The sequence below is a fragment of the Macaca thibetana genome, chromosome X, assembly GCF_024542745.1.
Source record: "Macaca thibetana thibetana isolate TM-01 chromosome X, ASM2454274v1, whole genome shotgun sequence".
Taxonomy (NCBI): Eukaryota; Metazoa; Chordata; class Mammalia; order Primates; family Cercopithecidae; genus Macaca; species Macaca thibetana.
Window position 1 is genome coordinate 73,702,782 of NC_065598.1, and position 19,551 is coordinate 73,722,332.

The following is a 19,551-nucleotide window of genomic DNA, read 5'->3' on the forward strand; positions in this document are numbered from 1 at the left end:
TACAAAAAAAACTATTAGAACTGATAAATTCAGTAAACTCTCAGTATAAAAAATCACTATACAAATATCAGCAGCATTTCTATATATCAACAGTGACCAATCTGAAAAGGAAATTGAATAAAATTGAAGAAGACACCAAAAAATGGAAAGATATTCCATGTTCATGGATTGGAAGAATCAATATTATTAAAATGTCCATACTACCCAAAGCAATCTACAGATTCAATGCAATCCCTATCAAAATGCCAATGACATTCTTCACAGAAATAAAAAAAACAATCCTAAAACTTACATGGAACCATAAAAGTTCCAGAATTTCCAAAGCTATACTAAGCAGAAAGAACAAAATGAAGAATCACATTATCAGACTTCAAATTATACCACAGAGTTATAGTAACCAAAACAGCATGACTCTGGCATAAAAGCAGACACATAAACCAATGAACAGAATACAGAACTGAGAAACAAATCCACACATCTACGGTAAACTCATTTTCTATTTTACAAAGGTGCCGAGAACATACACTGGGGAAAAGAAAGGCTCAATACATGATGCTGGGGGACAGTCACAGTGGCTCACGTCTGTAATCCCAGAACTTTGGAAGGCCAAAGCAGACGGATCACTTGAGGTCAGGAGTTTGAGACCAGCCTCGCCAACATGGTGAAACCCCATCTACACTAAAAATATAAAAATTAGCCAGTCATGGTGGCAGGTGCCTGTAATCCCAGCTACTTGGAAGGCTGAGGCAGAAGAATCACTTGAACCCAGGAGGCAGAGGTTGCAGTGAGGGGAGATAGCATCACTGCACTCCAGCCTGGGCGACACAGTGAGACTCACTCTCAAAAAAATAAATAAAATAAAATAAAGTAAAATAAAAGGTGCCAGGGCCAGGCACAGTGGCTCACACCTGTAATCCCAGCACTTTGGGAGGTCAAAGCGGAAGGATCACCTGAGGTCAGGAGTTCAAGACCAGTCTGGCCAACATGGTGAAACCCCGTCTCTACTAAAAATACAAAAATTAGCTGGGCATCATGGTGGGCGCCTGTAATCCCAGCTACTTGGGAGGCTGAGGCAGGAGAATCACTTGAACCTCGGAGGCAGAGGTTGCAGTAAGATGAGATAGCACCACTGCACTCCAGCCTGGGCAACACAGTGACACTCACTCTCAAAAAAATAAATAAAATAAAAATTAAATGATGCTGGCCGGGCACAGGGGCTCATGCCTGTAATCCCAGTAATTTGGGAGGCCGAGGCAGGTGGATCATTTGAGGTCAGGAGTTCGAGATCAGCCTGGCCAACATGGTGAAACCCCATCTCTACTCAAAATATAAAAATTAGCCAGGCATGGTGGTACACGCCTGTAAACCCAGCTACTCGGGAGGCTGAGGCAGGAGAACTGCTTGAATCCAGGAGGTGGAGGTAGAAGTGAGCCTATATCATACCACTGCACTCCAGCCTGGGTGATGGAATGAGACTGTCTCAAAAAAAACAAAATAAATAAATATAAATAAATAAATGGTGCCAGGAAAACTGGATATCCATATACAGAAGAATGAAACTAAACTCCAGTCCAGGTACGGTGGCTCATACCTGTAATCTCAGCACTTTGGGAGGCCGAGATGGCCGGATCACCTGAGGTCAGGAGTTCGAGGCCAGCCTGGCCAACATGGCAAAATCTGGTCTCTATTAAAAGTACAAAAATTAGCCAGGCGTGGTGACTCACGCCTATAATCCCAGCACTTTAATCCAAGGCCAAGGCAGGCAGATCACAAGGTCAGGAGATTGAGACCATCCTGGCTACAGTGAAACCCTGTCTCTACTAAAAATACAAAAAATTAGCCAGGCGTGGTGGCGGGCGCCTGTAGTCCCAGCTACTCGGGAGGCTGAGGCAGGAGAATGGCATGAACCCGGGAGGTGGAGCCTGCAGTGAGCTGAGATCGCACCACTGCACTCCAGCCTGGGCGACAGAATGAGACTCCGTCTCAAAAAATAATAATAAAAAATAAATAAAAATTTAAAAATACAAAAATTAAACGGGCATGGTGGTGGGCTCCTGTAATCCCAGCTACTCGGGACGCTGAGGCAGGAGAATTGCTTGAACCTGGAAGGCGGAGGTTGCAGTGAGCTGAGACCGTGCCATTGCACTCCAGTATGGGCAACAAGAGCCGAAACTCTATCTCAAAAAAAAAAAAAAAAGAAAGAAACTAGACTCCTATCTCTTGCTATATACATAAATAAAATCAAATGGATTAAAGACTTTTATCTAAAACTTCAATTTATGAATCCTCTACAAGAAAACATTGGGGAAACTCTCTAGGCCATTAGTCTGGGTAAAATTTTCTTGAACAATATCCTACAAACACAGGTAACCAAACAAAAATGGACAAATGGGATCACATCAAGTTAAAAAGCTTTTGCACAACAAAGGAAACAATCAACAAAGTGAACAAACAATCCAAAGAATGGGAGAAAGTATTTGCAAACTATCCATCTAACAGGGGATTAATAACCAGAATATGTAAGGCGCTCAAACAACTCTACAGAAAAATCTAATAATCCAATCAAAAATGGGCAAAAAATGTGGATACACATTTCTCAAAAGAAGACGTACAAATTGCAAAGAGGCATACGAAAAAGCATTCTACATCACTGATCATCAGAGAAATGCAAATCAAAACTACCATGAGATATCATCTCACCTCAGTTAAAGTGGCTTATATCCAAAAGACAAGCAATAACAAATGTTGGCAATGATATAGAGAAAAGGAAACCCTCGTACACAGTTGGCGGGAACGTAAAATAGGACAACCACTACGAAGAACAGTTTGGAGGTTCCTTAAAAAACTAAAAATTGAGCTACCATATGATCCAGCAATCTAGTTGCTTGGGTATATACCAGAAAGAAAGCAAATCAGCATATCAAAGGGATACCTGCATTCCCATGTTTATTACAGCACTGTTCCCAATAGCCAAGATTTGGATGCAACCTAAGCATCCATCAAGAGATGAATGGATAAAGAAAACGTGGTTATTTACACAAAATGGAGTACTATTCAGCCATAAAAAAGAATGAGATCCTGTCATTTGCAACAACATGGATGGAACTAGAGGTTATTATGCTAAGTGAAATAAGCCAGGCACAGAAAGACCAACACTGCATATTCTCACTTATTTGTGGGATCTAAAAATCAAAGCAATTAAACTCATGGAGATACAGAGTAGAAGGATGGTTACCAGAGGCTGAAAAGAGTAAAGATGCGGTGACGTTTAATGGGAACAAAAAAAAAAGTTGGAAAGCATGAATAAGACCTAGTATTTGACCAGGTGCAGTGGCTCACACCTGTAATCCCAGCACTTTGGGAGGCCATGGCAGGCAGACCACGAGGTCAGGAGTTCGAGACCAGCCTGGCCAACATGGTGAAACCCTGTCTCTACTAAAAATACAAAAATTAGCTGGGCGTGGTGGTGGGCGCCTGTAATCCCAGCTACTCGGCAGGCTGAGGCAAGACAATCATTTGAACCCGGGAGGCGGAGGTTGCAGTGAGCCGAGATCGCGCCATTGCACTCCAGCCTGGGCGACAGGGAAAGACTCTGTCTCCCAAAACAAAACAAAACAAAAAAAAAGCACAAAAAACAAAAGGCCTAGTATTTGATAGCACAACAGGGTATATACAATAAATAATAAATGAATTAATCCAATTAATCATGTGAGGTCAGGAGTTTGAGATCTAATTAATTTACTGTATTAAATTAATTAATTGTACATTTTTTAATACCTGAAAGAGTAAAACTGGATTATTTTTTAACTCAAATGATACACGCTTGAGGGGATGGATAGCCCATTTTACATGATGTGATCAGTACACATTTCATGCCTGTCTCAAAATCTCATAAATCCCACAATATACACTGACTATGTACCCACAATTTTATTTTTTGTTTAAATTTCATGCCTTAATTTTACTCCCAAATGTAATACAAGCCCATATACATTTCCTCCATGCCACCAAATTTCAAGCACTGAAAAAGCATCTCTTAGGGTAAATGCTGGAATTCTTTGTAATGGGTCCACATGTCTTTGGTTTTCTTACTAACCTTACCAAATTCTAACATGTACATGTAATGCACACTGACCTGATTTAAAACATATAAAAACCTTATTACAGGAAACTGAGGCTCAGAAAGACATTTATTTGCTGAATGAAATAAAGGAGTTAAATAATTTGCACTTCCGGCTGCGTGCAGTGGCTCACACCTGTAATCCCAGCACCTAGGGAGGCTGAGGTGGGAGGATGATTTGAGCCCAAGAGTTCGAGACAAGCCTGAACAACATAGTGAGGTCCCATCTCTACAGAATTTTTTTAAATTAGACAGTGTGGTGGCATCTGCCTGTAGTCCCAGATACTCAGGAGGCTGAGGTGGGAAGATCGCTTGACCCTAGGAAGTCAAGGCTACAGTGAGCCAGGATCAAGCCACTGCACTCCAGCCTAGGCGATACAGTGACACCCTGTCTCCAAAATGATAGTAATAATAATAATAATAATAATAATTTGCACTTCTAAATACTAAGTGGAAAATCAGGAAGTCTATCTCCAATCAAAAGTCTACACTATACTGCATCCTTTCAGGGAAATCAAGGCACAGTCACTAATGGAATTTAATGAGTAGAAAAGTACTTACCCTAAGTAGATAATCATAAAAACTAACAATACCTTTTTTGTTGGGTTTTTGTTTTTTTTGTTTTTTTTTTTTTGGTAGGGGGAGACAGAGTCTCACTCTGTTGCCCATGCTGGAGTTCAGTGGCACAATCTTGGCTCACTGCAACCTCCCCCTCCCAGGTTCAAGTGATTGTCCTGCCTCAGCCTCCTAAGTAGCTGGGATTACAGGCATGCGCCTCCACGCCCGGCTAATTTTTATATTTTCAGTAGAGACGGGTTTCACCATGTTGGCCGGGCTGGTCTCAAACTCCTGGTCTCAAGTAGTCTGCCTGCCTCAGCCTCCCAAGTTGCTGGGATTACAGGCATGTTCCTGGCTAAAACTAACAACAGTTAAATGGACTAAGGATAAGCTAAGATGTCCATAAAAGTACTTTTAGGTAATACCGCTTACTTTTTCATCTTTGTTCTTTGCCATCTTTGTTACTGTCATATTTACATTTGCATTTTTTTTTATTTTTTATTTCCACAGGCTTTTGGGGAATACGTGGTATCTGGTTACATGAGTAAGTTCTTTAGTAGTAATTTTTGAGATTTTTGTTGCACCCATCTCCCAAGCAGTATACATGAACCCAATTTGTAATCTTTTATCCCTCACCCCCTTCCTACCCTTTCCCTCTGAGTCCCCAAAGGCCACTGAGTCGTTCTTACGCCTTTGCATCCTTATAGCTTAGCTCCTACTTATAAGTGAGAACATCCAATGTTTGGTTTTCCATTCCTGAGTTACTTCACTTAGAATAATAGTCTCCAATCCCATCCAGGTTACTGCAAGTGCCATTAATTCATTCGTTCTTACAGCTGAGTAGTATTCCATCACATATATAATCGGATATACATATATCAGTTTCTTTATCCACTAGTTTCTAATTATTTCTTAATTTTTAAATAAAACACTTTATAAACACATAAAATTATGAGATCTCTAGTTATATTTCTCATACCTAAGGCACTGTGCTTACCACACTATCCAAATAAGCACAGCAGCAACTAAATATAGGGTGCTAATAATAAGAAAAACAAATTATTTTAAAACTAATTCTTTTGTGTTTTTTGAGACGGCATCTCACTCCGTCGCCCAGGCTGGAGTGCAATGGCGTGATCTCGGCTCCCTGCAACCTCTGCCTCCCGGGTTCAAGCGATTCTCCTGCCTCAGCCTCCCGAGTAGCTGGGACTACAGGCGCCCGCCACCACGCCCTGCTAATTTTTATATTCTTAATAGGCACGGGGTTCCACCATGTTGGTCAGCATGGTCTCGATCTCCTGACCTCATGATCCACCCGCCTCAGCCTCCCAAAGTGCTGGGATTACAGGCGTGAGCCACCACGCCGGGACTTAAAACGAATTCTTAAAACATCCAATTGAAAGCAGAACCTGATCCTCACAAAGACTAAGACCTGGGAGGTATTTCACAAGAATTTCAAACAAAGGAGAACATCAAAAATAAGCCCACAGACACTTATGACAGTTTACGTGAGGTTATTTTTACTAAAAGCAAGGAAAAATGGGCCGGGCAAGGTGGCTCATGCCTGTAATCCCAGCACTTTAGGAGGCTGAGGCAGGTAGATCACCTGAGGCCAGGAGTTCGAGACCAGTCTGGCCAACATGACGAAACCCCGTCTCTACCAAAAATATAAAAAATTAGCCAGACGTAGTGGTGGGCGCCTGTAATCCCAGCTACATGGGAGGCTGAGGCAGGAGAATTGCTTGAACCTGGAAGGCAGAGGTTGCAGTGAGCGGAGATTGCGCAACTGCACTCCAGCCTGGGGAACAAGAGCGAAACTCGTCTCAAAAAAAAAAAAAGAAAAAAATGTTTTTTAAAGAAAAAGAAAAACCAAACAAAACTCACCAGGCAGCTACAATATGTAAGGATCTTAGAGGTCCTCACTTCTATCCTGACAAGAAAAAATGCTGAAAAAACTGAAAATCAGTAATTTATCTTAGATCAATCCAAAAACTGAGGTCATAAGGCAAACCGCCACCAAAAAAAAAAACTAGAAAGACAGATACAGAGTATCACAGCTTTCCTAGAACAGGAACACTCAAGCAGAAACTGACGAACAACTTCTGGAGGCCAAATATGGATTAGTTTGAGAGTTTAAAAATCCTGGCATCCCAGTCTTAGAGGGGCCCCTACACTTTCCTAGGTTTTACCTCTAGGAATCCTACAAGGGTTTTAGTATGTTTTTCCTGCAAATATTTGAGGAAAATTTCCTTGTGCCTTGAGCAGGAGGAGGGCAAAGAAACTATATTGAAATAAGATCACACCATTATCTACCTAGAAGAAGGACAATTAGAAAACCCCTGAGGCTATATAGCCTTCCTGTCTCATCTAAGTGGGAGGGCAAGGGCTAAGAAACACTTCTGATAGTCACAATTCAGGGACTCGGGACCACTTAAAAAAAAAAAAATGAGATTTAATAATGAGATTACAAAACACTTCCCCTCCCTAATTTCTTACCACTACATCAATAGGGTTCCAGTATAATAACAGTGAAAGACAACTGAAAGAGCAGCAAGACAGGTTCTTAGAGAAACTCAAAAGACAAATGGGGAGGAAAAAAATTAAAATAAAGAAACTAGGCGAGGCACAGTGAATCACGCCTATAATCCCAGCCCTTTGGGAGGCTGAGGCAGGTAGGACTGCTTGAGTTCAGAAGTTCAAGACCAGCTTGGGCCACATTATCAAGATCTCATCTCTACTACAAGTAAAAATAAAAGTGAGAGGATCACTTGAGCCCGGGAGGTCAAGACCAGTCTGAGCAACATAGTGAGACCCCGTCTCTACACACACACACACAGACACACACACACACGCACGCACACACAAAGTCACATGTGGTAGTGTGAGTCTGTCATCCTATCTACTCTGGAGACTGAGGTAGGAGAATCACTTGAGTCCGGGAGATGAAGGCTGCGGTAAGCCACAATCACACCACTGCACTCCAGCCCGAGCAACAGTGTAAGACTTTGTCTCAAAAAATTTAAATTTGAATTAAAAAAATAAAGTCATAGCTATTGAAGGCCTTTGTTCATTTCTTGAAGGCCTTTGTTCATTTCTTAATTGGGTTTTCTTTTTGCTGCTCAGCAAAAGTTCTTTACACATTCTGGATATTAAACCCTCATCAGTCATACAATTTGCAAATATTTTCTCCCATTTTGAGTTGCCTTTCTTTTCACTCTCTTGATAGTGACTTTATTTTTGGGGGGTGGGGATTGCTTCATTTTGTTTGTTTTGAGATGGAGTCTTGCTCTCTCGCCCAGGTTGGAGTGCAGTGGCGTGATCTCAGCTCACTACAACCTCCACCTCCCACACTCAAGTGATTCTCCTGCCTCAGCTTCCCAAGTAGCTGGGATTACAGGTGTGCGCCACCACGCCCAGTTAATTTTCGTATTTTTAGTAGAGACAGGGTTTCACCATGTTGGTCAGGCTGGTCTCGAACTTCTGACCTCAAGTATCTGCCCGCCTCAGCCTCTCAAACAGCTGGGATTACAGGTGTGAGCCACGGTGCCCAGCCAATAGTGACCTCTGATGTAAAAAATTTTTAAATTTTTAATGAAGTCCAACTTACTTATTCTTTTGCTGCCTGTGCTTTCTACATTATATTTATGAAATCATTGCCAAATCCAAGGTCATGAAAATTAGCCCAAAGGTTTTCTGCTAAGAGTTTTATCATTTTAGCTGTTAACTTCAAGATCTTTGATGCATTTAACTGTTTTATATGGTGCAAGATAGGGGCCCAACTTCATTGTTCCATGTACATATAGAGGGTTTTATTTTTTGCATATAGAGTTTTACTGGGGATGATGAAAAAGTTTTGGGCATAGGTAGTAATGATCATGATACATTATAAATATATTTAATGCCACTGAATTGTACACTTAAAACTAATTAAAATGATAAATAGTAGACTAAGAAGAAAAGGCAGTAAGTTCTTCATTCTGATAGATAAGTCGAAAATAAACCAACAAACCCATCCATCAACTCTAATCCTCCTGAATCAAGACAAGTAGAGTAGTTCAAGTTTTCTAACCTAATGTTCTAACCTTTTCTAACCTTTATGTTGCTCCCTCAGCCCTAATTTTCTCTGCTATAACATGCTCCACAGAACCACTTTAAGTAGCAATTCTAGTGGAAACCTCATCTGGGTGGACAAGGGAGAAGCAGGATTGGGCAGAAAGAAAACTGCCTTTCCCACATACAGGGGAACTGTGAGACCCTGGAGGAACCTGGGGAATGGGGCAGAAGAGACAAGATCAGGAAAAGATGGATGTCTGCAATAATTTCAAACGTGCTTCATCCACGTACAAGAGCTAAAACTGTGTAGACAATGACACTTTGGATATATTATCCCAGAGGGAACACAGGAGTTCAACAGAAAAGCGACAGCAAAAACCAAAATCTAGGAAGCAAAAGGAAAACAGAGAGCCTGTGTGGCTGGGACCCGCAGGGAACCAGGAGTGATTCCCCAATATGGGAGAGGGTAAGTATTTTTCTGTGGTCCACTACCACATGGGAATTAGTACAATCCAGTCCTCAGTAGAGCACCCTGACCCTCTCAAGCCCTGAATCTAACTTAGGGAATGACTGGAAGACTGTGAGAAGGAACTGTTTCAGGGAGGGAACACGTTCTATGTCCCATGCCATTTTTGAAACCTAAGCAGCTATAACAAGACACGATGCAGGATCCCAGCTCCTAACTGTGAGCAGTACGGAGAAGCAACAGGGCCAGTCCTAGCCATTAGGGAAACCTGGGCTGCTGTTTGAAGAGGCAGAATGTGAGTAGGGGTGGGGATGGGGTGGCTCTGCCTGGTGTGGGATACAGCTACCACCAGTGCTAGAAAAAAACACCACCCCCAGGATTCGAGCACGATGAATTGCCCTGGAGGCTTAAGTCTTGAGCTGGATGGGCTCATACGACCCGACCCTGGGATGTTTTCGGGACTAGGCAAGAACTTCAGAGTTCTGACTGAACAGCAGGGACAAGGGGAAGGAGCTCCACCTGGACTGGGGCATGAAAGGAACACAACTCGCTTCTGGGATCAGGCCCAACTTCCCCATGGCAGGATCTCAGCACAGTGGCACTCATCCCTCACCCAAGCATTTTGCCAGCAGCCTAAAGATCATTTCATCCCACCTATCACGACATTATACCACTGTGGGGGCCTGAGTGCAAGCTTTCCCAGTCCAACTCTACCAGGCTTTGACGTGGCCCCCGAGAAACAGTGCCAGATCCAGGTTACCAGGGAATTCCACAACCAAACCCACTACCTGAAACACTCCGAAACACCAGGGTACTTCTCCCAGGGGACAGAGGTCAGGAATAACACCCTACCAGTACAGCCTCAGCTGCCTCATACCTGCAAGTACCACCTTACTGGCCTGGATCCCATTGCAACCACTGCTAACACAAACGTAAAGTGCTCGGGACCCAGAAGAGTATCTCAACAAAACTACTACCACCATAAACTATGCCACGCCAGTTGCCCAGGAGCTAGAGAGCCAGCTCATCCACCTGGTACACTATTACAACAGCCATCTGAGAAAGTCACTCAGAAGCCCAAGAATCAGCCTATCCGGAACTGCCAAGACAGTTACCAGCACACGCTGCCCCAAGGCACATGGATAGACATGCTTAGCCCACCATCACTACCATTGAAACCTAAAGACAGGCCTATTAGGCATTCCAATCACCAGCACAACTTCAGCCTCCACCAAAAAACCCAAGCTAAGACATCAAGGAAACCACAGATACCATTAGTGCTATTTACAGCCAAAGAAATCATACAGAGACTTCACTACTGCGCGCACCCAGAAGCAAGACCAAAGGGCCCTGCCCAACCAACATTATAGTCACATCTTCAGGAAAAAAATCTCCCCTCACCATGAAAGTAAATTCAAAGATAAGAAGTGACTGTTACAACACATGCACAGAAATCAATGAAAAGACACAGGAAACATCAGAAAGCAAGGTAATATGACACTGTCAAAGGAACACAACGATTCTGCAGCAATAGATCTTAACCAAAATGAAATCCACAAAATCCCAGATAAAATATTCAAAATATGGATTTTAAGGGTCAATGAGATGCAAGAAAAATCTGAAAACCAATACAAGAAACTCAGAAAATCAATTCAAGATATGAATAAGAAATTTACAAAGGAGAAACCCTTAAAAAAAAAAATTCTGACCAGGCACAGTGCCTTGTGCCTGCAATCCCAGCACTTTGAGACGCCAAGGCAGGAGGATCACTTGAGTCGAGGAGTTCGAGACCAGCCTAGACAACATGGTGAAACCCTGTCTCTACAAATAATTAAAAACTAGTTGGGTTAGCCAGTCATGGTGGTGGGCGCCTGTAATTCCAGCTACTTGGGAGGCTGAGGTAGGAGAATGGCTTGAACCGAGGAAACAGAAGTTGCAGTGTGCCAAGATCATGCCACTGCACTCCAGCCTGGGTGACAGAGTGAGACTCTGCCTCAACAACAACAACAAAAACCTAGCTGGGCATGGTGGTATGCGCCTATAGACCCAGCTACTTGGAAAGACTGAAGTGGGAGGATTGCCTAAGCCTGTGAGGTTTAGGCTGAAGTGAACCTCCGCCACTGCATTCCAGCCTGGGCAACAGAGTGAGACCCTGACTCAAAAATGAAAAAAAAAAAAAAAAAACCTAAATAGAGAGCTACCATATAATCCAGCAATTCCACTGCTAAATATGTACCCCAAAGAAAGGAAATCAGTATATCAAAGAGTTATCTGCACTCCCATGATTACTGCAGCACTATTCACAATAACCAAGATTTGGAAGTAACCTGAGTGTCCATCAACAGACAAATGAATAAAGAAAATGTGGTACATATACACAATGGAGTCCTATTCAGCCCTTTAAAAAAGTATGAGATCTTGTCATTGCAACAACATGGATGGAACAGGAGGTCATTACGTTAAGTGGAATAATCTAGACACAGAAAAACAAACTTCACATGTTCTCACTTAATTGTGGTATCTAAAGATCAAAACAATTGAACTCATGGAAATACAGAGTAGAATGATGGTTACCAGAGGCTAGGAAGGATAGTGGGGGCCAGGGCACTAATGGGGATGGTGGCACAGTGGGGATGGCTAATATGTATAAAAATATAGTTAGATAGAATGAATAAGACCTAGCATTTGATAGCACAATGGGGTGACTACAGTCAATAATAATTCATTATGCATTCAGTTACCTGTGGTCAACTGCAGTCCAAAAATATTAAACGGAAAATTCCAGAAATAAACAATTGGTAAGTTTTAAACTGTACACCATTCTGAGTAGTGTGATAAAATCTTGCACTCTCCTGCTCTGTCCAGCCATGGACATGAGACATCCCTTTGTCCAGTGTATACATGCTATATACGCTGCCGCCCATTAGTCAGGGACACTGTCTGCTCCTGACATCCAGCCATAGACATCATAAGGACATGATGATTCAGGACCACCCAAGCAGATGATCCTCCTTCTGGTGTAATGCCAGAAGGTCAATAGTAGCTTCACGCTACATTACAATGCCTAACATAATTCACCTACCTTCGTCTCATTACATAAGCATTTTATTATCTAACATCATCATCATAAGGGTGAGTACAGTACAATAAGATATTTCAAAACCAAATTCACATAAATGTTATTACAGTATATTGTTATAATTGTTCTATTTTATTACAGTTATTGTCAATCTCACTGTGCATAATTTATAAGTTAAACTTTATCATAAATATGAGTGTACAGGAAAAAACCATAAGTGTATATAGGATTCAGTACTATTCACAGTTTCAGGCATCGATTGGGGTCTTGAAAATTATCCCTTGTAAGGGGAGACTACGGTAGTATTAAATTTATTACACAAGCGAGGAAATCATCATGCCAGGGGCAAAAGATACACAAACATATAACACCACCTTTGAAAATTGAGTGTTTACTTTATCATTAGAATGTAATAAACTTGTTCTACATAATAGACACCTAAGGGAGGAGGTATAAACATATTTTATTAACATGCATAGTAACTTCCATATCTTTCTTTTTTTAACTTTATGATCTGAGATACATGTGCAGAACATGCAGGTTTGTTACACAGGTACAGATTTGCCATGGTGATTTGCTGCACCTATCAACCCATCATCTATGTTTTAAGCCCCACATACATTAGGTATTTATCCTAATGTACTCCCTCCCCTTGCCCCCCACCCCCCCACAGGCCCCGATGTGTGACGTTCCCCTCTCTGTGCCCATGTCTTCTCACTGTTTGATTTCCACTTATGAGTGAGAACATGCGGTGTTTGGTTTTCTTTTCCAGTGTTACTCTGCTGACAATGATGGCTTCTAGCTTCATCCATGTACCTGCAAAATACATGAACTCATTCTTTTTTATGGCTGCACAGTATTCCATGATGTATATGTGCCACATTTTCCTTATCCCGTCTATCATTGATAGGCATTTGAGTTGGTTCCAAGTCTTTGCTACTGTAAATAGTGCTGCAGTAAACATACATGTGCATGTGTCTTTATAGTAGAATGATTTATAATCCTTTGGGTATATACCCAGTAATGGGATTGCTGGGTCAAATGGTATTTCTGGTTCTAGATCCTTGAGGAATCGCCACACTGTCTTCCACAATGGTTGAACTAATTTACACTCCCACCAAAAGTGTAAAAGTGTTCCTATTTCTCCACATCCTCTCCAGCATCTGTTGTTTCCTGCTTTTAATAATAGCCATTCTAACTGGCGTGGGATGTTACCTCATTGTGGTTTTGATTTGCATTTCTCTAATGACCAGTGATGATGAGCTTTTTCTCATATGCTTGTTGGCCGCACAAATGTCTTCTTTTGAGAAATGTCTGTTCACATTCTTCGCCCACTTTTTGATGGGGTTTTTATTCTTGTAATTTAAGTTCCTTGTAGATTTGGGATATTAGCCCTTTGTCAGATGCATAGATTGCAAAAATTTTCTCACATTCCGTAGGTTGCCTGTTCACTCCAATGATAGTTTGTTCTGCTGTGCGGAAACTCTTTAGTTTAATTAGATCTCATTTGTCAATTTTGGCTTTCGTTGCCATTGCTTTTGGTGTTTTAGTCATGGAAGTCTTTGCCCATGCCTATGTCCTGAATGGTATTTCCTAGGTTTTCTTCTAGGATTTTTACAGCTTTAGGTTTTACATTTAAGTCTTTAATCCATCTTGAGTTAATTTTTGTATAAGCTGTAAGGAAGGGGTCCAGTTTGTTTTCTGCGTATGGCTAGCCAGTTTTCCCAGCACCATTTATAAAACAGAATCCTTTCCCCATTGCTTGTCTTTGTCAGACTTGTCGAAGATCAGATGGTTGTAGATGTGTGGTGGTTATTTCTGAGGCCTCAGCTCTGTTCCATTGTTCTATATATCTGTTTTGGTACCAGTACCATGCTGTTTTGGTTACTGGAGCCTTGTAGTGTAGTTTGAGGTCAGGTAGCATGATGTCTCCAGCTTTGTTCTTTTTGCTTAGGATTGTTTTGGCTCTACGGGCTCTTTTTTGGTTCCATATGAAATTTAAAGTTTTTGCTAGTTCCGTGAAGTAAGTCAATGGTAGCTTGATAGGAATAGCATTGACTCTATAAATTACTTTGGGCAGTATGGCCATTTTCACGATATTGATTCTTCCTATCCACGAGCATGGAATGTTTTTCCATTTGTTTGTGTCCTTATTTCCTCGAGCAGTGGTTTGTACTTCTCCTTGAAGAGGCCCTTCACACCCCTTGTAAGTTGTATTCCTAGGTATTTTATTCTCTTTGTAGTAATTGTGAAAGGCAGTTTGTTCATAATTTGGCTGTTTCTCTATTATTGGTGCATAGGAATGCTTGTGATTTTTGCACACTGATTTTGTATCCTAAGACTTTGCTGAAGTTGCTTATCAGCTTAAGGAGTTTTGGGGCTGAGACAATGGGATTTTCTAAATATACAATCATGTAATCTGCAGAGACAATTTGACTTCCTGTCTTGCTATTTGAATACCCTTTATTTCTTTATCTTGCCTTGCCAAAACTTCCAATACTATGTTGAATAGGAGTGGTGAGAGAGGGCATCCTTGTATTGTGCCAGTTTTCAAAAGGAATGCTTCCAACTTTTGCCCATTCAGTATGATACTAGCTATGGGTTTGTCATAAACAGCTCTTATTATTTTGAAATATGTTCCATCAATACCTAATTTATTGAGAGTTTCTAGCATGAAGGGGTGTTGAATTTTATCAAAGGCCTTTCCTGTATCTATTGAGACAATCACGTGGTTCTTGTCACTGGTTCCGTTTACGTGATGGATTACTTTTAGTGATTTGTGTATGCTGAACCAGCCTTGCATCGCAGGGATGAAGCCGACTTGATCATGGTGGATAAGCTTTTTGATGTGCTGCTGGATTCTGTTTGCCAGTATTTTATTGGGGATTTTCACATCGATGGTCATCAGGGATATTGGCCTGAAATTTCCTTTTTTGGTTGTGTCTCTGCCAGGTTTTGGTATCAGGATGATGCTTGCCTCATAAAATGACTTAGGAAGGAATCCTTCTTTTTCTATTGTTTGGAATGGTTTCAGAGGGAATGGTATCAGCTCCTCTTTGTACCTCTGGTAGAATTCAGCTGTGAATCCATCTGCTCCTCGGCTTTTTTTGGTTGGTAGGCTATTAATTACTGCCTCAATTTCAGAAGTTGTTATTGGTCTATTCAGGGATTCGACTTCTTCCTGGTTTATTCTTGGGAGGGTGTATGTTTCCAGGAATTTATCAATTTCTTCTAGATTTTTAATTTGTATAGAGGTGTTTATAATATTATCTGATGGCAGTCTGTATTTCTGTGGGACCACTGGTGATATCCCCTTTATCATTCTTTACTGTATCTATTTAATTCTCTCTTTTCTTCTTTATTAGTCTGGCTCATGGTCTATTTTGTTAATCTTTTCAAAAAACCAGCTCCTTGATTCATTGACTTTTGGAGAGGTTTTCATGTCTCTATCTCCTTCAGTTATTCTCTGATCTTAGTTATTTCTTGTCTTCTGCTGGCTTTTGAATTTGTTTGCTCTTTTTCTCTAGTTCTTTTCATTGTGATGTCAGGGTGTTCATTTTAGATCTTTCCTGCTTTCTGATGTGGGCATTCAGTGCTATAAATTTCCCTGTAAACACTGCTTTATCTGTGTCCCAGAGATTTCTGGTATGTTGTCTCTTTGTTCTCATTGGTTTCAAAGAACTTCTTTATTTCTGCCTTAATTTCATTATTTACCTAGTAGTCATTCAGGAGCAGGTTGTTCGGTTTCCAAGTAGTTGTGGGGTTTTGAGTGAGTAAGTGCAATGTGGTGCTGAGAAGAATGTATATTCTGTTGATTTGTGGTGGAGAGGTCTGTAGATTACTATTAGGTCCGCTTGGTCCAGAGCTGAGTTCATGTCCTGAATATTTCTGTTAATTTTCTATCTCATTGATCTGTCTAATATCGACAGTGTGGTGTTAAAGTCTCCCACTATTATTGTGTGGGAATCTAAGTCTCTTTGTAGGTCTCTAAGATTTGCTTTATGAATCTGGGTGCTCCTGTATTGGCAGCATATATATTTAAAATAGCTCTTCTTGTTGCATTGATCCCTTAACCATTATGTAATGTCCTTCTTTGTCTTTTTTTGATCTTTGTTGGTTTAAAGTCTGTTTTATCAGAGACTAGGATTGCAACACCTGTTTTTGTTGTTGTTGTTGTTGTTGTTTGCTTTCCATTTGCTTGGTTAATTTTCCTCCATCCCTTTATTTTGAGCCTATGTGTGTCTTTGCACATGAGATGGGTCTCCTGAATACAGCACACCAACGGGTCTTGACTCTTTATCCAATTTGCCAGTCTGTGTCTTTTAATTGGGGCATTTAGCCCATTTACATTTAAGGTTCATATTATTATGTGTGAATTTGATCCTGTCATTATGATGCTAGCTGGTTATTTTGCCCATTAGTTGATGCAATTTCTTTATAGTGTCAATGGTCTTTACAATTTGGAATGTTTTTGCAGCAGCTGGTACTGGTTTTTCCTTTCCATATTTAGTGCTTCCTTCAGGAGCTCTTATAAGGCAGGTCTGGTGGTGACAAAATCTCTCAGTATTTGCTTGTCTGTAAAGGATTTTATTTCTCCTTCGCTTATGAAGCTTAGTTTGGCGGGATATGAAATTCTGGGTTGAAAATTTTTTTTTTTAAGAATGTTGAATATTGGCCCCCACTCTCTTCTGGCTTGTAGGGTTTCTGCCCAGATATCCGCTGCTAGTCTGATGGGGTTCCCTTTGTGGGTAACCCAACCTTTCTCTCTGGCTGCCCTTAACATTTTTTCCTTCATTTCAACTTTGGTGAATCTGACAATTATGTGTCTTGGGGTTGATCTTCTCAAGGAGTATCTTTGTGGTGTTCTCTATATTTCCTGATTTGAATGTTGGTCTGTCTTGCTAGGCTGTGAAAGTTCTCCTGGATAATATCCTGAAGTGTGTTTTCCAACTTGGTTCCATTCTCCCCATCACTTTCAGGGACCCCAATCAATCGTAGGTTTGGTCTTTTCACATAGTCCCGTATTTCTTTTGAAGGCTTTGTTCGTTCCTTTTCAACCTTTTTTCTCTAATCTTGTCTTCAGGCCTTATTTCAGTAAGTTCATCTTCAATATCTGATATCCTTTCTTCTGCTTCACCGATTTGGCTATTGATACATGTGAGTGCTTCACAAAGTTCTTGTGCTGTGTTTTTCAGCTCCATCAGGTCACTTATGTTCTCTCAACTGGTTATTCTAGTTAGCAGTTATTGTAACCTTTAATAAAGGTTCTTAGCTTCCTTGCATTGGATTAGAACACGCTCCTTTAGCTCAGAGGAGTTTATTATTACCCACCTTGTGAAGCCTAGTTCTTTCAATTCATCAAACTCATTCTCCGTCCAGTTTTGTGGTCTTGCTAGAGAGGAGCTGCAATCATTTGGAGGAGAAGAGGCATTCTGGTTTTTGGAATTTCCAGCATTTTTGCACTGGTTTTTCCTCATCTTTCGTAGATTTATCTACCTTTGATCTTTGAGGCTGATGACCTCTTCATGGGATTTTTGTGTGGGGGTCCTTTTTGTTGATGTTGATATTATTGCTTTCTATTTGTTAGTTTTTCATCTAACAGGCCCCTCTTATGCAAGTCTGCTGCAATTTGCTAACGGTCCACTCCTGACCCTGTTTGCCTGGGTATCACCAGCAGAGGCTGCAGAACAGCAAAGATTGCTGCCTGCTCCTTCCTCTGAGATCTTTGTCCCAGAAGGGCACCAGCCTGATGCCCACCAGAGTTCTCCTGTATGACATGTCTGTCAACCCCTGCTGGGAGGTCTCTCCCAGTCAGGAGGTACTGGGGTCAGGGACCCGCTTGAGAAGGCAGTCTGTCCCCTAGCAGAACTCGAGCACTGTGCTAGGAGAATCCTCTTTGTCAGGATCCACTGCTCTCTTCAGATCTGGCAGGCAGGAACGTTTAAGTCCACTGAAGCTGTACCCACAGCTGCCCCTCCCCCAGGTTCTCTGTCCCAGGAAGATGGGAGTTTTATCTATAAGCCCCTGACTGGGGCTGCTGCCTTTCTTTCAGAGATGCCCTGCCCAGAGAGCAAGAATCTAGAGATGCAGTCTGGCCACAGCCACTTTGCCATGCTGTGGTGAGTTCTGCCCAGTCTGAACTTTCCAGCCTCCTTAGCGCTGTCAGGGGAAAACTACCTACTCAAGTCTCAGTAATGGCAGACGCCCTTCTCCCCACCAAGCTCAATCTTCGCAGGTCGGCTTCAGACTGCCGTGTTGGCAGTGAGAATTTCAAGTCAGTGGTTCTTAGCTTGCTGGGCTCCATGGGAGTGGGACCCACTGAGCAAGACCACTTAGCTCCCTGGCTTCAGGCCCCTTTCCAGGAGAGTGAACGGGTCTGTCTCACTGGGGTTTCAGGTACCACTGGGGTATGAAGAGGAAAAAAAAAAAAATACTCCTGCAGCTAGCTTGGTGTCTGCCCAAACAGATGCCCAGTTTTGTGCTTGAAACCCAGGGCTGGTGGAGTCGGCACACTAGAGAATCTCCTGGTCTGCGGATTGCAAAACCCGTGAGAAAAGTGTAGTATCCATGGGAAAAATGTAGTATCTGTGCCAGATAGCATAGACTCACGGGTTCCATCGGCTTGGGGGAGGGAGATCCCTGGCTCCTTGCACTTCCGGGACAAGTGACGCCCCACCCTGCTTCTGCTCCCCTCCATGGGCTGCACCCACTGCCTAACCAGTCCCAATGAGATGAACTGGGTGCCTCAGTTGGAAATGAAGAAATCCGCCTTCTACATTTTGGTCTCATTGGGAGCTGCAGACCAGAGCTATTCCTATTCAACCATCTTCTTCTTTGTTTTTGTGGGTTTTTTTTTTTCTTTTATGGCGGAGTCTCACTCTGTCGCTCAGGCTGGAGTGCAGTGGCACAAAACTGGCTCACTGCAACCGCTGCCTCCTGGGTTCAAGCAATTCTCCTGCCTCAGCCTCCCAAGTAGCTAGGATTACATGCACACACCACCACGCCCGGCTAATTTTTGTATTTTTAGTAGAGATGGGGTTTCACCATGTTGGGCCAGACTGGTCTCGAACTCCTGGCATCAAGTGATCCACCGGCCTCAACTTCCCAAAGTGCTGGGACTACAGGCGTAAGCCACCGCACCCAACCTATATCTTTTGATATATACATATCATGAAATTTATGCTCTTTTCATGAAATCCATACCCTAATAAATTCAGCATCTATTAAATGCATCCACTCGGAAAAATAGATGTCTACGCTAGACATCTCATGAAA

At 41.9% G+C, this 19,551-nt stretch overlaps 2 protein-coding genes across 45 annotated transcripts in view; one reads left to right on the forward strand and one right to left on the reverse strand.

Moving 5' to 3' along the window:
• The window catches only part of LOC126946324 (cytochrome c oxidase subunit 7B, mitochondrial), a 1,159,743-nt gene that overhangs the window by 992,677 nt on the left and 147,515 nt on the right, over positions 1-19,551 (forward strand). Inside the window, exon 1 of one of the 37 annotated variants that reach the window (XM_050776487.1) lies at positions 16,036-16,039. The exons of the other annotated variants lie outside the window; for them this stretch is intronic. The gene's annotated coding sequence lies outside the window, so the exon portion shown is untranslated. Of the gene's footprint in view, positions 1-16,035; positions 16,040-19,551 lie in introns of those variants that run through there. 37 annotated transcript variants of the gene reach the window in all.
• ATRX (ATRX chromatin remodeler) overlaps positions 1-19,551 on the reverse strand; it is a 283,723-nt gene that overhangs the window by 233,514 nt on the left and 30,658 nt on the right. The window lies entirely within an intron of this gene.